Consider the following 16,646-nt stretch of genomic DNA (forward strand, 5'->3'; position numbering starts at 1 on the left):
GACCGCCATGACTGGTTAGCTGGAAAATATGCGTCGGTAATTAGAGGGGAAAAAATGGTACTGGGTCTTATTTACTCGTTTGCTGGAAATGGCCCTCGTAAATGCACAGGATTTACTGGCTTTCAGACGTGCTGTTACAGTTACATACCTGAAATTGGACGCTGGAAGACCGGATATTGGACGTTCAATGGAATACCCATCAAGTCAATTGAGAGTGATACCAGACATCAGGTTTGATGGAATCGGTTATATGATTGACAAAAGAAGCACGCAAAGAAGATGTGTAAGAGCTAAATGCAACGGGAAACCAAAAACATATAGCGTTAAATGCCGTGTAACAGTGTGTGTGAAGTGGATTGCACCACTTCACAAGAAATAAATAGTTGAGACTAGAATACAGTATAGTACGCTATACGATACTGTTAGATCCCACTGTCCTATTTTGAGGACGGCCTTTATATCAGCACGTATAAATATTCTTTGGCTATTTTTGTACTTATTGTGGTTCATACACTATCTACATTATAATTAAGGAATAAAAAATTCAATTAAAAAAATATAATTTGGGCCTTAATGGGTTAATCATGCTTTAGCTACGTAGCTTTTATTTCAAAAATCGTGCAGTCACACTCTATGCATTGTTGTGCTCTGATTGTTGCGCTGTTAATGCGCAGTACGAAAATGGCTGAGGCTGCTTTCCGTTCCATAGTGAAACATGCGATTGGAACACGGTTAAAACGTGCTGAGAAAAAGGCTTTTCGTAAAGTTTTTCATAAATTTAGGCAGATAATCGGCTTTGAATTTTTTACATCGCCGTATATACTGTGTATGCATAATAGCAATTATTGAACGTGTAGCGCAGTCGGTAGCGTAACGAAATATGAGCCGCGGTTAATCAGTGGTACGTTGGTTCGAATCTACCCAATATCTTTTTTTTTCCTCGTTGAATTTGAAGTACCTACATCTCGTAATTATAAAACTCATCATTTTTAATTACTAATGCACGACTTCTTGTTTCTAATTGCATATTGGACGCGAAATTCGTGTTTCCATTTCAAATACAAATTCTTAATTATCGGTGGTTTATGAAAGACTGTTCATAATAGTTGTTTATATTAAGAAAACAGAACAAGTTAGTTTTTTAAGGCAAATACGAAAAACCAAATCCTTTTTATTTGGACTATGTCCTTCGTTTTATACCCACAGTGGTACATAAGTACCGTAGAAACACGAAAACAATCATTTTCACAGCATCGAGCACGTCATACAAATGCTGCATTTTTACATGTGCCGCCGTACCATTACAATACGAACCCTGCAGAACTGATCTGCAGCCAAGCTGCGGGATTTGGCCCGAGAAGTAACAAGACTGTTAAAACTGCCTGACGCACTGGAAATAACGCACGCAGCTTTTTCACACTTCACTGCCGAACGCAGGCGGGATATAGAACGGCTCGTCTTGAAAGACGAAAAAATGCTGCGCCTGATTCGCTTCGTGGATTCTGCTGTCGATAGGCTCCTTATGAACGTAGCAGGCGACACTTGCAGAACTGAAATGTATTTCTCGGGCTCGGGTAAGGAAGGAGCCAACAAATTATCAGACGTAAGTAATACCTTCAGTGGCTTCAATATTTAACTATACGGTGAAATCCTTCAATAGTCTCTTACGTTACACGCAGCTTATGCAGAAAAAATTACCCTGTGGTTCAGTCAGGAATTTTCATCATTCTTGTTTTTAATTAGAACAGTACGTTAGCTAAAAACGATAAAGTGTTGCGGTTTTTGCCCAGTCGGCTAAGGAGCGTATTGTGGAAGATTTGCAGTGTATTATTTCATTCTGCTTAAAAACTGAATAACATTCGGAGCTGTACCATCTGACCGGCCATTCCTGTAAAAGTTAAACGCGCCGGTAAAGCTGTTGTCCCGTAGCACCGCTAAGTCGATGCGAGCGTAACGCACAGCTCAAAACTACTATCGTTTTCGAGGCAGCTTGACTGCAGTCCCACGTGAAACGGAAATCCAATGAGGTGCAAGCAACCGCGGAAGAATACATAGCGCAATGTTTATGTCAGGTTTATTCTTAACCATGAACGGATAATATCGTGTGTAGCGTTGTCCGACCTACTTCTCCACTGACGATCGCCTGCTTCGTGTGCGCCCAAAAACATACGCTCTTGAAAATGGCCGATGTGATACATAACGAAGCACAGCTTCTACAGATGGAATTCCGCGTTTCTATTTACTTATTTTTTCAGGCATCGGTCTTCTGACTCGTTTAATGCGGCCCGCCACTAATTCCTCTCCTGTGTCAACCTCTTCATCTCGGAGTAAGACTTTCAATCTACGTCCTGAATTATTTGCTGGACGTATTCCAGTCTTCATCTTCCTGTTCAGTTTCTACCCTCTAAAACTGCCTCTAGTACCATGGAAGTGATTCCCTGATGCCGGCCGCTGTGGCCGAGCGGTTCTAGGCGCTTCAGTCCGGATCCACGCTGCGGCTACGGCCGCGGGCTCGAGTCCTGCCTCGGGCATGGATGTGTGTGATGTCCTTAGGTTAGTTAGGTTTAAGTAGTTCTAAGTCTAGGGGACGGATGACCTCGATGTTAAATCCCAAAGTGCTCATAGCCATTTGAACCATTTTTTTTTTTTTTTTTGTTTCGTAACACATGTGCTATCATCCTGTCCCTTCTTGCCAGTGTTTTCCATATATTCCTTTTTCTCTCCGATTCTGCTCAGAACCTCCTCATTCCTTACGTTTAATCAGTCCACCTAATTTTCAACATTCTTCCGCAGTAACATCTCAAAGTCTTGTTTTCTCATTTTTTTTTCGGGTTTTCTACATCTACATCTACAGTTACACTCCGCAAGCCACCCAGCGGTGCATGGCTGAGGGCACTTTACGTGCCACTGTCATTACCTCCCTTTCCTGTTCCAGTCGCGTACGGTTCGCGGGAAGAACGACTGCCGGAAAGCCTCCGTGCGCGCTCGAATCTCTCTAATTTTACATTCGTGATCTCCTCGGGAGGTATAAGTAGGGGGAAGCAATGTATTCGATACCTCATCCAGAAACGCACCGTCTCTAAACCTGGACAGCAAGCTACACCGCGATGCAGAGCGCCTCTCTTGCAGAGTCTGCCACTCGAGTTTGCTAAACATCTCCGTAACGCTATCACGCCTACCAAATAACCCTGTGACGAAACGCGCCGCTCTTCTTTGGATACTCTCTATCTCCTCCGTCAACCCGACCTGGTACGGATCCCACACTGTACTAAAGTACAGGTCGAACGAGTGTTTTGTAAGCCACCTCCTTTGTTGATGGACTACATTTTCTAAGGACTCTCCCAATGAATCTCAACCTGCTACCCGCCTTACCAACAATTAATTTTATATGATCATCCCACTTCAAATCGTTCCGCACGCATACTCCCAGATATTTTACAGAAGTAACTGCTACCAGTGTTTGTTCCGCTATCACATAATCGTACAATAAAGGATCCTTCTTTCTATGTATTCGCAATACATAACATTTGTCTATGTTAAGGGTCAGTTGCCACTCCCTTCACCGAGTGCCTATCCGCTGCAAATCTTCCTGGATTTCGCTACAATTTTCTAATGCTGCAACTTGTCTGTATACTACAGCATCATCCGCGAAAAGCCACATGGAACTTCCCACAGTCCATGTTTCGTTACCCTACAATACAGTGCTCCAAACGTATATTCTCAGAAATTTCTCCCTCAAATTAAGACCTGTGTTCCGTGGACTTGCCTTGACTAAGAATACTCTTCCTGCCAGTGCTAGTTTGCTTTTAATGTCCTCCTTGCTCCGTCTGCCCTGGGTTATTTTGCTGCCCAGGTTGCACTATTCCTTAAGTCCGTCTGCCTCGTAATCCCCAGTTCTGCTGTTAAGTCTTTTCTGCTGCCTTTCATTACTTTCGTCTTTCTTCGATTCACGCTCGGTGCACATTCTGCACTCACTAGTCTGTTCATTCCACTCAACACACCCCGTAATTCTTCTTCACTGTCACTGAGGATAGGAATATCGTCGGCGAATCTTATCACTAATATACTTTCACTTCGGATTTTAATTCCACTCTTGAACTTTTATTTCTGTCATTGCTTCATCGATGTACAGATTGAACAGTAGAAAGACTACATCCATGCCTTACAATCCGAAAACTTGGTTCTTGGTTTTCCACTCTTATTGTTCCCTCTAGGATCTTGTACATATTGCATATTACCCGTCTTTTGCCTAAGGCTTATTCTCTTTTTTTTCTCACAATTTCGAACGTCTTGACCCATTTTACATGGTCGAGCGCTTTTTGCAGGTCAACAAATCCAATGAACGTGCCTCGATTTTTCTTTAGTCTTGCTTCCATTATCAACCACAACGCCAGAATTGCCTCTCTCTGGTGCCTTTACTTTTCCTAAAGTCAAACTAACGCATTCTCAAGTTTCTTTTCCATTCTTCGGTATATTATTCTTGTCAGCAGCTTGGATACATGAGCTATTAAGCTGATTGTGCGGCATTTCTCATACTAGTCGGCTCTTGCACTCTTCGGAATTAAGTGGCTGATGTTGTTCCGAAACTTTGATGGTATGTCGCCAGTCTCATGCATACAACACATCGACGTGAATAATCCTGTTGTTACGACTTCTGCCAATGATTTTAGGAATTCGGGTGGAATGTTATCTGTCCATTCTGCCTTATTTGACCTTAAGTCTTCCGAAGCTCCTTTAAATTCCGATTCTGTTACTGGATCCCCCATCTCTTCTACATGGACTCCTGTTTCTTCTTCTGTCTCGTTAGACAAATCTCCCACCACATACAGCCCTTCAATATACTCCTTCCACGTATCCGCTCTCTGCTCGGCTTTTAAAGTGGAATTCCCATTGCGCTCTTGATGTTACCGCACATGGTTCTAATTACACCTGATTTTGCTTTCACCTTCCTATAAACTGAATCAGTGCGTCCGAGGATCATTTCCTTCTCGATTTCTTCACATTTTTGATGCAACCTTGGCTTCCTTGCACTTCCCGTTCATTTGGTTTCTAAATGACTTGTATCTCTTGATTTCACCAAACATTTTTGTACTTCCTCATTTCGCCGCACAGCTCAAGTATTTCATCTGTTGTCCACAGTTTCCTCGGAGTTCTCTTCCTTGTACCTACGGTTTTGTTTCCCACGTTTGTAATGGTCCTTTTTAAAAAATTCAGTTCCTCTTGAACTGAACTGCCTATTGAACTATTCATTGTGGCAGTATCCAAAGCCTCGGAGAACTTAAGCGTCTCTCCTCATGCCTTTGCATATTCCAGTTCTTTGCGCATAGGTTCTTCCTGACTAGTCTCTTAAAGTTCAGCCTTTTCTTCATCACAACTAAATTGTTCTCCTGAGTACTCCCGACTTTCCGATGTGTGATTTCGGAATCTGCCTGACCATGATGTAATCTAACTGAAACCTTTCAGTATCTGCGGCCTTTTCCAAGTATACCTCCTCCCCTTGTGATTCTTGAACAGAGTATTCGCTAATATTAGCCGAAGTTTATTGCAGAACTTTCAGCAAGCTCATGTTGTCCCGTTACCCTTCCTTATCCTACAACCGCATTCCACTCCACCACGACTATCAGATTTTCATCTCCCTTTACGTACCGAATTACCGTTCAATATGCTCACGTACTATATCTTCATTTTCGACTTGCGACGTCGGCATGTATACCTTAACTATTCTTGTAGGTGTTGGTTTGCTGTCGAATCAGATGAGAACAACCCTATAACTCAACTGTTCACAGTTACTCACTCTCTGTCCTATTTTCCCACTCACAATGAATCCTACCCTAGCTATACCGTGTTCTGCTGCTGTTGTTTTCATCCTGTACTCAACTGTCCAGAATTTTTTTTATTCTTTTCATATCGTTTAACGGACCCCAACTAATCTAGGTTGAGCTTTTGCATTTCCATTTTCAGGTTTTCTATCTTCGCTACCACGCTCCGACTTCTGACGTCCCACGCTCCGATCCGTAGAACATTATCCTTTCGTTGGTTATTCCATCTCCTTCTCATGGTCACCTGCCCCTTGGCAGTGGCCCTATTTTTTTTTTAGTACGACTGTTAATGCTACAAACATACGGTAATAAAGTATGCTGGAACATCATTTGTTTAACTTTCCATATGTTTTGCATTACCTCGATAAAGTAGTATTTCTTCAGCCAACTATAAATCGAGCAGGTTTCGCGAATCATTTCCGGTTGTAATTGTGAAGATACAACAGGTCTGAATTTGAGATCGTCGTAACTTTTACCAGTGGCAGAAACTGGAATTTTGCTAACAGCGTCTCCTCGCAGCTTACAGCCAATCTAATGACTGCATTTCTTTTCATTAGAAATGATTTCATGATGTTCAGCAGCTCCGAAAAACATGTTGCATCCATTCTGTGATAATTAATAATTTATAGTCTTCTTCCTACGTCGTTATGTAAAAGGACCGCGGGTGAATATCTTTATTTGCATAAGCGCACAGCTTTCTCTCAGGGTTTTATTTTATTTCTTGTTTTTTAATTGTTCTTATTTTTTATTTTTTTAAAGCTTTGTTAGCTCAGAAACAGACATAGCAGATTCTAGGAATGCTTTCTGTGTAAAAAAATAAAAAGAAACTAAGCGAATTTACTGTCAACAGTTTGCAACCTGCGATGTGAACAATCGCTGAGTGCAGTTGTTCAGGACGTGTCGTGGCTGCCACAGAATTGGTTGGCTGGTCGGCCGATAAATTCGTACGTGTGTAGAGGCCTTTATTCGGAGCTCTACGGCAAGAAAGGAAGAATGAATTGATTGTCGGCGTTAATAGCTTTCGTCGTCCTCTACCTGCTCTGCATTACTGCAGGTGACGCGCCGCTGAGCACGTTTGCTGCTCTGTGCGTGCAGTGCGCGTCAGGCGCCCGGTTGTTTCCACTGCACTGTGCGGAACACCAAGGTTCCGTTACGGTTCACTAACGTGCTGTCTTAAAGTTGATGTCCCCAGCGCAGAAAACAGCACGCAGGTCGTAGGTTCTGTATCTTGAGGCTGGAACTGACTTTTAGCGAGGTTCCAACACGAGAAGACTATACGATCTTAACACAACACCTTCCGATACAGCAAAGCACATGATCGAACACAATGTTTACGAAAATGTATCTTTACACCATTTGTGGCACGTGTCTGTGCCTCACGACTGTTGTTGTTGTTGTGGTCTTCAGTCCTGAGACCGGTTTGATGCAGCTCTCCATGCTACTCTATCCTGTGCAAGCTTCTTCATCTCCCAGTAACTACTGCAACCTACATCCTTCTGAATCTCCTTAGTGTATTCATCTCTTGGTCTCCCTCTACGATTTTTACCCTCCAAGCTGCCCTCCAATGCTAAATTGGTGATCCCTTGATGCCTCAGAACATGTCCTACCAACCGATCCCTTCTTCTGGTCAAGTTGTGCCACAAACTTCTCTTCTCCCCAATCCTATTCAATACCTCCTCAGTAGTTATGTGATCTACCCATCTTATCTTCAGCATTCTTCTGTAGCTCCACATTTCAAAAGCTTCTATTCTCTTCTTGTCCAAACTATTTATCGTCCATGTTTCACTTCCATATATGGCTACACTCCATACAAATACTTTCAGAAACGACTTCCTGACACTTAAATCTATACTCGATGTTAACAAATTTATCTTCTTCAGATACGATTTCCTTACCATTGCCAGTCTACATTTTATATCCTCTCTACTTCGACCATCATCAGGTATTTTACTCCCTAAATAGCAAAACTCCTTTACTACTTTGTGTCTCATTTCCTAATCTAATCCCCTCAGCATCACCCGATTTAATTTGACTACATTCCATTATCCTCGTTTTGCTTTTGTTGACGTTCATCTTATATCCTCCCTTCAAGACACTCTCCATTCCGTTCAACTGCTCTTCCAAGTCCTTTGCTGTCTCTGACAGAATTACAACGTCATCGGCGAACCTCAAAGTTTTTACTTCTTCTCCATGAATTTTAATACCTACTAAGAATTTTTCTTTTGTTTCCTTTACTCCTTGCTCAATATACAGATTGAATAACATCGGGGAGAGGCTACAACCCTGTCTCACTCCTTTCCCAACCACTGCTTCCCTTTCATGCCCCTCGACTCTTATAACTGCCATCTGGTTTCTGTACAAATTGTAAATAGCCTTTCGCTCCTTGTATTTTACCCCTGCCACCTTCAGAATTTGAAAGAGAGTATTCCAGTTAACGTTGTCAAAAGCTTTCTCTAAGTCTACATAAAGAATTCGTGTTAGTATTTTGCAGCTGTGACTTATTAAACTGATAGTTCGGTAATTTTCACATCTGTCAACACCTGCTTTCTTTGGGATTGGAATTATTATATTCTTCTTGAAGTCTGTGGGTATTTCGCCTGTCTCATACATCTTACTCACCAGATGGTAGAGTTGTGTCATGACTGGCTCTCCCAAGGCCATCAGTAATTCTAATGGAATGTTGTCTACTCCCGGTGCCTTGTTTCGACTCAGGTCTTTCAGTGCTCTGTCATACTCTTCACGCAGTATCTTATCTCCCATTTCATCTTCATCTACATTCTCTTCCATTTCCATAATATTGTCCTCAAGTACATCGCCCTTGTATAAACCCTGTATATACTCCTTCCACCTTTCTGCCTTCCCTTCTTTACTTAGAACTGGGTTGCCATCTGAGCTCTTGATATTCATACAAGTGGTTCTCTTCTCTCCAAAGGTCTCTTTAATTTTCCTGTAGACAGTATCTATCTTACCCCTAGTGAGACAAGCCTCTACATCCTTACATTTGTCCTCAAGCCATCCCTGCTTAGCCATTTCGCACTTCCTGGCGATATCATTTTTGAGACGTTTGTATTCCTTTTTGCCTGCCTCATTTACTGCATTTTTATATTTTCTCCTTTCATCAATTAAATTCAATATATCTTCTGTTACCGAAGGATTTCTACTAGCCCTCGTCTTTTTACCTACTTGATCGTCTGCTGCCTTCACTACTTCATCCCTCAGAGCTACCCATTCTTCTTCTACTGTATTTCTTTCCCCCATTCCTGTCAATTGTTCCATTATGCTCTCCCTGAAACACTCTACAACCTCTGGTTCTTTCAGTTTATCCAGGTCCGATCTCCTTAAATTCCCACCTTTTTGCAATTTCTTCAGTTTCAATCTGCAGTTCATAACCAATAGATTGTGGTCAGAATCCACATCTGCCCCTGGAAATGTCTTACAATTTAAAACCTGGTTCCTAAATATCTGTCTTACCATTATATAATCTATCTGAAACCTGTCAGTATCTCCAGGCTTCTTCCATGTATACAATCTTCTTTTATGATTCTTGAACCAAGTGTTAGCTATGATTAAGTTATGCTCTGTGCAAAATTCTACAATGCGGCTTCCTCTTTCATTTTCCCCCCAATCCATATTCACCTACTATGTTTCCTTCTCTCCCTTTTCCCACTGACGAATTCCAGTCACCCATGACTATTAAATTTTCGTCTCTCTTTAATACCTTAATAATTTCTTTTATCTCGTCATACATTTCATCTATTTCTTCATCATCTGCAGAGCTAGTTGGCATATAAACTTGTACTACTGTAGTAGGCGTGGCACGACTACCGGAGTGAATCATTTAATACCGAATACTGGCAAAGACATCCTGCCACAGACAACATGACTGTACATCTCGACTGCCTAATCCAGAGTGACGAACAGGAACTTAAATAAAAATTGGAAACACATCCTACGACAGACAACATTGAAACGTCCCCTTAGAAAAATTTATGAATTACTGTGCTGGTAAACCTCTTACATTATTTAATTTTCAAACACCTAAGCAAAACTGACCGTACTCCGGCATTTCGGTTTTCACTTATTCTGATCATCACTAAACTGACACACAATATTTTTTGCGCCACGCAATCTGATTTTCAATAATCTCTACAAAAGAGTGGCCCTGACCGACAATAACCTATGCCTTTCGTGAATCACTTACCTCACAAAAATCTTCGTTACTCAAACTACTGCAATACAGCGAGCGCCAATACTGCCAGCTAAATAAAAGATTCTAATTACTGAAGGGACTAACTACTAATAGGCATACGTAGCATATGAAAGATTTTGATAGAGAACAATGTATTTACCTTAATAGTGTTCAAAAGTTTGTATATATATATATAATCAGTTCATGATATCCATCTTTACAAATTTACTGTCTCTGATGGACACACGTCCAAATAATCCGCCCTCAAAATTCCGCCATCTCTCTCCCCACATCCACCACTGCTGGCGGCTCACCTCCAACTGCGCAACGCTACGCGCTGTTCACATCCAGCTGCCCAACACTACAATAGCGAATATTCCAACAACGAGTCCAACCAGCCACAGACTGCACACAGCACAGCCAGTGATTTTCATACAGAGCGCTACGTAACGTTACCAACATAAAAACCTAAAGAGCCTACTTACGACATGTCTGTTCTTCGCGACTGCCTTGTCCAGAGTGACGAACAGCCCGAAACACTTTGCACGGCATACCAGAAAAGGTGTGACCCGAACGCTTCCGAAGTGCTTCGTCTGCAATTTCGTCAGTCTTTTGTTTTTCATTTAAATTGTTTTTAATAATTCTAAAATGACTGACTGATAGTCAGCTGTTGAGACATATTTATATTAAAAAGCGAAGTCATTCCAGTGAGTAGTTTAACTAATAATAATAATAATGATAATAATAACCACACTTAATATCCAAACAAATTCAAATACTATCACATCACAAGCAATACAGATTAAGCGTGGTGTATACTGAGGAGACTCATTAAGTCATTTCTGGTTCTGCCTTGCTCTGAACCCACTATCCAACATGCTAAATAATACAAATTATGGATACAATATTACTGGAACATACCCACACAAAATCTCACATTTGCTATACATGGATGATCTAAAACTACTGGCAGCAACAAATCAACAACTCAACCAATTACTAAAGATAACAGAAGTATTCAGCAATGATATAAATATGGCTTTTGGAATAGACAAATGTAAGAAAAATAGCATAGTCAAGGGAAAACACACTAAACAAGAAGATCACATCTTGGATAACCACAGCCACTGCATAGCAGCGCTGGAGAAAACAGATACCTATAAATATCTAGGATGCAGACGAAAAATAGGAATAGATAATACAAATATTACAGAAGAACTAAAGAAAAATATAGACAAAGACTAACAAAAATACTGAAAACAGAATTGACAGCAAGAAACAAGACAAAAGCTATAAATACTTATGCTATACCAATATTTACCTACTCATTTGGAGTAGTGAAATGGAGTAACACAGACCTAGAAGCACTCAATACACTTACACGATCACAATGCCACAAATATAGAATACATCACATACATTGAGCAACAGAAATATTCACATTAAGCAGGAAGGAAGGAGGAAGGGGATTCATCGACATAAAAAACCTACATTATGGACAGGTAGACAATTTAAGAAAATTCTTCATAGAACAAGCAGAAACTAGAAAAAAATACACAAAGCAATCACTCTTATAAATACATCGGCTACACCACTGCAATTTCATAACCACTTCTACAACCCTTCAGATCACATAACATCAACAGATACGAAGAAAGTAAATTGGAAAAAGAAAAGACTACATGGCAAGCACCCGTATCGTCTAACACAGCCACACATCGATCAACATGCATCCAACACGTGGCTAAGAAAAGGCAATATATACAGTGAGACGGAAGGATTCGTGATTGCAATACAGGATCAAACAATAAACACCAGATATTACTGCACGCATATTATTAAAGATCCCAGTACCACAACAGATAAATGCAGACTTTGCAAACAACAAATGGAACTAGTAGATCACATCACAAGCGGATGTACAATACTAGCAAATACAGAATACCTGTCGCGTCCCGGCACAGGTCCCGGATACCAATATAGAATTGGTCGAGCCTGCGTGGCGCAATCGGGACGTTGACGACAATTATGGGTTTGCGGTTCCCTTTAACTAGTCTTTATTACAGAGATGAGAGGGAGTAGAATCTCCTGGACTGTCTAAGGGCGTGTAGGAGGTGTAGATACCTTATACAATACTTCCAATAGGTAGCGGGTACAATGGGTGAATTGGCAGCACTGAAAACAGTAAGGCGAGATTTCTCCTTTAACGTAATTTATTAAATTAATATCACAAAGAATATGTGAGGTGTCAGACCCTTCCCCTTACTCTGTATACTTCTATAGATTCAGCCAGAATCTCCACTTTACTCCTCGTTTAAACAAAGGACCCTGATACTATCCACAGGAGACAAGCACCAGCTAGTGGCTTGTTCCTTCTATTGTTGAAACTAGCTGTAGAGACTACTTGAGACAGAGACAAACTGTCCCTGTTCAAAACTATTCCACGGTAAAAACTTCTACTTAACTGACAGTTGTAGTTGACTCCACCAGAGCATCACCGTCTTCTCGTAGTTGCAGTTACTATAAACTCATCAGTAGCGGCTGCTACCTTCTCGATGCTGCCGGGCCTTGGGCGCTGCTTGTACCCTCTTCGACTTCTGCGACGACTCTGCTTCTTGCTGCTCGTGGATGCCCTTAAATACCCATTGTGAAGGTCTGCCCTGCTCGGACACAGCCCTCGCATGCGCTTTCTCTAACTTATTTTTCGGTCTTCCCGGACGTTGTCGTCGCTGTGGACCTACATTGGTTTCGATATGTCGGGCCGAGTCCCGGACGGAAAGTTCCTTCTCACCCCCCAAGGTCCGAGAGACGCGCTGTTCGTATCCTCGACGTGTTTACTAGCTCAGGCTAGTTGTACTGTGTGACACTTTCCCTTCCGTGTCTGCGGTACTGCTCGGCGTCCGCGTAAGAAATACTGGCTGAACCTTTACATTATGAATAGCTATGTCATTTTGTCAATTAAATCCTCTGGGGACCTGACATACCCCAGCAGACATGGCAATGTAGCAAAAGTAATACATCAACAGCTTGACTTACAACATAAACTTATAAAGCAACACGTTCCACATACAAGTATGCACCACAAAATGTACTGGAGAATGACGAATACAAATTATACTGGAACAGAACCATTATAACAGATAAAACAACACCACATAACAAACCTGACATCATACTCACCAATGAAAAGAAGAAATTAACACAACTAATCGAAATATCCATACCCAATACAACAAATATACAAAAGAAAACAGGAGAAAAAATTGAAAAATACATCCGACTGGCTGAGGAAGTCAAGGACATGTGGCATCAGGATAAAGTTGACATTATACCAATTATACTATCAACTACAGGAGTCATACCACACAATATGCACCAGTACATCAACGCAATACAGCTACATCCAAACGTATATATACAACTACAGAAATCTGTAATTATTGATACATGTTCAACTACCCGAAAGTTCTTAAATGGCGTGTGATACATACCGTACAGTTAAAAGGAAGTCACGCTTGATCAAGGTCCACGTCACTTTCCATTTTTAACCAGACATAACGTCTGAGAAAGGAAAGAAATAATAATAACAAAATAATAATAATATAATAATAATAATAATAATAATAATAATAATAATAATAACTACGCTTTGACGTTTTGGCGCCTTTGCTCCGAACACAGCAGCCAATTACAGGGCAGTAGCATTATGCAGGCGGTCTTTCTCGCGGGAATGGTACCGAATCTAACATCTGTCACAGGTACCTCACACCACATTTCGTCATCTGTATACTTCTTGCATCTCCACTGTTCTGGGAACAGCTTCTTGGAGCCTAATGTGATGGTTGACTAAGCCAGGAATATTACAGCTCCTTACCTGTGGTGGTGGTGGTGGTGGTGGTGGTGGTGGTGGTGGTGGTGGTGGTTGTTCCCACCAGTCCGCAGAAGAGGCTGCCACAAAATTGGTTTGTTGTTTGGTTGGTAGGTTCATTGGTTGGACGATAAGTTGGCACGTGTGTAGAGTTGCTCAGCAGTGGTGGTTGGTCGGCCGATAAATTGGTGTGTGTGTGTGTGTAGCGGCCTTTATTCGGAACTGCTTACCGGAGGTGGTTGTTCCTACCATTCTGCACAAGAGGCTGCCACAAAATTGTTTGGTTGGTCGGTCGGCTGATAAATTGGTATGTGTGTAGAGCCCTGTAGTCGAAGCTTCTTACCTGTGGTGGATGTTCCCAGTGGTCCACAGTAGAGGCTGCCACAAAATTGGTTGGACGGTAAGTTGGTACACGTGTAGAGTTGCTCAGCAGTGTTGTTTGTTGCAGCAGCCCTCAGGAGAGGCAGCGCAGTCGCAGCCAGTCGGACCGCCGCGGCAGCCCCACCTCGGCCCACCGCCCGCACCACAACCACAACCACCACCACCACCACCACCAGGACTGGTTGTCCGCCTGGGGTCGCCTCGTCGGAGCCATAACGGGGGGCGGCAGGAAGCTGGGCGTCGGCTCAGGTACGTCTCTGTCTCTAGTTGAGGCAGTCAGTGTAAAGGCTATGATATTTGTAGGAAAATTAAGTGTTGTTTGCAATAGTTGTGCACAGTGCTCTCTATTAGTTCTTTGAGCTCTGGTACTTTTCGAACACAACTATGACAGTTTACACCTGTTATACCGTTGGTTCCTGTATCTAAGCTCTTCCTGTGGTTGACGTGCACCCTTTGAGACTGAAACCATTTTTTTTCTGACACCGTCTAACCTAAACAACCACAAAGTCCATGCCACACATCCGCTGGTACCTGTGTAGCCACCTCCTGCACGCAGTGGGCACCCGACCTATTCAGCAGAACTCGATACCCCACCACCCTACGGCGCAAGCATCTGAGCCTCCGATTCAGATGGTCCACTCGGGTCTGTACCGGAGGTCCGCAGTTGGTCCTCTCGACTGTGCCGGAAATGGTGAGCTCCGCTTTCATCTCACTAACGAGACTGGTAGCCTTTACGCTTATTTCGTGAGATATTTGGCCCGGTCAGTATCAATGGACCAACCTCTATATCTCAGCCCCCCTCTCTCTGCCCCCCCCCTCTCTCTGCCCCCCCCCCCTCTCTCTATATTTCTCACTCTCTCTTTCTCTCTATATATATATATCTCTCTCTATATATCTCACTCTCTTTCTATATATCTCTCTCTCTACATCTCTCACTCTTTCTCTCTCTCTGTATCTCTTTCTCTCTATATATATCTCTCACTCGCTCTATATCTATCTATCTCTCACTCGCTCTATATCTATCTATCTATCTATCTATCTATCTATCTCTCACTCGCTCTATATCTATCTCTCACTCGCTCTATATCTATCTCTCACTCGCTCTATATCTATCTCTCACTCGCTCTATATCTATCTCTCACTCGCTCTATATCTATCTCTCACTCGCTCTATATCTATCTCTCACTCGCTCTATATCTATCTCTCACTCGCTCTATATCTATCTCTCACTCGCTCTCTCTCACTCTCTCTCTCTCACACACACACACACACACACACACACACACACACACACACACACACACACACATCCATTAGCCGTGTCACCGTATAGCCAGCCAGACACGCAGCGCCGGCCCGGTGTCTGGTTTACCCTGCCTCTGCGTGTACACTGGCTGCCCACACCGGCTGACTCAGCGCTCTAATTGCCCTGGCCTCGCCCCGCCCCGCTGCCAGCGTTCACGAGGTGCGCTGCCTGTCGCTCACCGTCCACCGCCACTGAGTGTCACCCACTGTGCAGGTAGTGTAGTCCAGTGTATAGTGTAGTGTAGTGTGCATGTATGGCCGGCGGCTCCTCACCACACTCTGCCCCGCTGGTGCGTCTCTCTCTGTTTGTCTTCTCGTCTGTACAACTCCGCAGCCTTATCTCTCAGTTAACACCGCAGCTGGACTCTGCTAACAGACTTTTCGACACTCGGCGGCTGTGACTCCAACTTCCTGCTTATGAGTTCTTAGTATTGTCAGTACGCCCGCTGCACTCGCAATGCTGTATTCTCTCGTTTTACTCCACAGAGTTTCCGAATTACACCGAGGTGACAAGAGTCGTGGGACACGTCCTAATATCGTGCTGGGGCAGTGCAGCTACTCGCCTCGAATAATGGAGAATTAAAATTAAAAGGAAGCTCAGCGTTGGCCGTAACATTGGTGGTTTATTGATGGCAAAATCGATTTTCAATCACATAGTGACACAACTTGATACCAGTGTCTGTGAGCTTAATTTGTACTCGACAGCACTGAAGATGATCACCGTGTGATTGAAACTCGATTTTGCTTCCAATAAACCACCAATATTGCGGCCGACGCTGACCTTCCTTTTAATTTTACACACATGGTCGTTGTGCACACAGCACTGCGTGGAGTCGCCAATCAATAATAGAGAATTATTGTGAAGGTGGTTCGGTGAACCGTCTGCCAGCCACTTAAATCTGATTTGCGGAGTATCCGTATACATGTAGATGAAACGCGTTTTTGCTGCGTCATGATCTTCCCACGAAATTTCAATCCCCGACATTCCCCTCCGAATGCGAGAATGTTTGTTGGCGCCCACCTACATAGGGAGGAAAGATCGTCATAACACAATAAGGGAGATGAGAGCTCGTACACGATCACT

The 16,646-nt window shown here is 42.7% G+C and overlaps 1 protein-coding gene across 1 annotated transcript in view; it reads left to right on the forward strand.

Moving 5' to 3' along the window:
• The window catches only part of LOC124719895 (tyrosine-protein phosphatase non-receptor type 11-like), a 299,365-nt gene that overhangs the window by 17,800 nt on the left and 264,919 nt on the right, over window positions 1–16,646 (forward strand). Inside the window, exon 2 of the mRNA XM_047245075.1 lies at window positions 14,328–14,506. The gene's annotated coding sequence lies outside the window, so the exon portion shown is untranslated. The remainder of the gene's footprint in view (window positions 1–14,327; window positions 14,507–16,646) is intronic.

The sequence above is a fragment of the Schistocerca piceifrons genome, chromosome 11 (assembly GCF_021461385.2).
Source record: "Schistocerca piceifrons isolate TAMUIC-IGC-003096 chromosome 11, iqSchPice1.1, whole genome shotgun sequence".
Taxonomy (NCBI): Eukaryota; Metazoa; Arthropoda; class Insecta; order Orthoptera; family Acrididae; genus Schistocerca; species Schistocerca piceifrons.